The following is a 1,385-nucleotide window of genomic DNA, read 5'->3' as shown; positions in this document are numbered from 1 at the left end:
TCCTGAGGTCCCAGTGTCATGGTATTGCTTTTCAGAAAGGGAAGCACTCAGCTTGATGGACTGGTTGTCTCAGGTTAGTGGAGGGGAGCTCCAAGGCATAGAATCATGGTTCAGTCTAAAATTCTGGTTCTAAGCTGGTCATTTAAATAGCTTGCTAAATCTTGCTAACCACACCTTGCCACACACCACACATTTTCACTCTTATCTATAATGGCTCCCTTTCCTTCAATTTTTCTCCTGCCAGGCCTTTGTAAGCTTCTGTCTCAATCTTCCCTTTGTCAGGCTTTTGCCTGCCTGGTTACAGGCTCCTTACACATTTTAATAAATCCATTTCCACATATGTGTAGAGAATCATTCTACCATCATTGTGAACCATGAGTTGTGGTTTTTATTTTTTTCAACTCCTCAAGGAGTAAGTCATGCTGGCTAACAATAGTGCTTATAAACACATTTTCCTTGCTCCATTATTCTCCAAGTTTTCAACTGTCCATGAGGACTACTCTGTATTACTATTCATTTGTCAACATTTTGCTCTGAATTTCAGAAATATAACTCCTAAAGCAATGCAGGCATCATCCAACTTTCTGATGGGAGAAAATTCAATTATCTTGTTTGTGTTCTAGTTACTGATTTCCTTTCCTGGTTTTCTGAAGTCCCTATTGCAACTAGATAGAAAGTAAGATAGAAAGTGACCTCAGTGTGAAGCCACATAACAAAACTCTCCTATTGTTTCCTCAAATCTGTCTTTAGTTGTTCATATTTTGGCTACAATTTCACCTCTGTGAAAGAAATTCACTCCACTCCACATAGTGTAGAGGGCTGTAAAAGTTTGCTAGCTACTTTGTTTTCAGAAGAGAGAAGAGCAAGTGCCTTTGGAGATCAGGAAGGTAGCAGGGTATGTTCTTGGAGCCTGGGGCAAGTGCTATTGATATGATTATCTCTGCTGATGTAGAAAAGGTCTTTGTCTGGGGTGGAAGACAGGATCAGGAACTATTTAAAGCACAGTGTAATCCTATGGGAGAATCTCTTGTCACTCAGGTGTCACTAGACAATCATGTCCTCCAGGCAATCTCCCAGACAGAAGTTCTGGGTCCTTCCTGCTGTCATCTCCAGGCTTGTCTTTGTATAAAACTGTTCTTGGGGTCAGTATTGCTGTGCTGTGAGTGCTGCTGCAGGGAGTTGAGCATAGAGGAATTGGGAAGCCACAACATGGTTAACTTGGGGCTACAATCCCCAGACTGGGAGAAGTGCCAGTGAACTGAGTCCTGCCAGTGCACCTGCCTAGACAACAAAACACTGACAATCAAAGGGCTGGGGTCTTCAATTTTTCAAAGTAACATGATTGCAAATGTGCTAAGCAAATGTTTATAGAACCTAATTGCAAG

Source organism: Cricetulus griseus, unplaced genomic scaffold (assembly GCF_003668045.3).
Source record: "Cricetulus griseus strain 17A/GY unplaced genomic scaffold, alternate assembly CriGri-PICRH-1.0 unplaced_scaffold_444, whole genome shotgun sequence".
NCBI classification, from domain to species: Eukaryota; Metazoa; Chordata; class Mammalia; order Rodentia; family Cricetidae; genus Cricetulus; species Cricetulus griseus.
The sequence above is the reverse complement of the archived record's forward strand: the minus strand, read 5'-3'. Positions refer to the sequence as shown.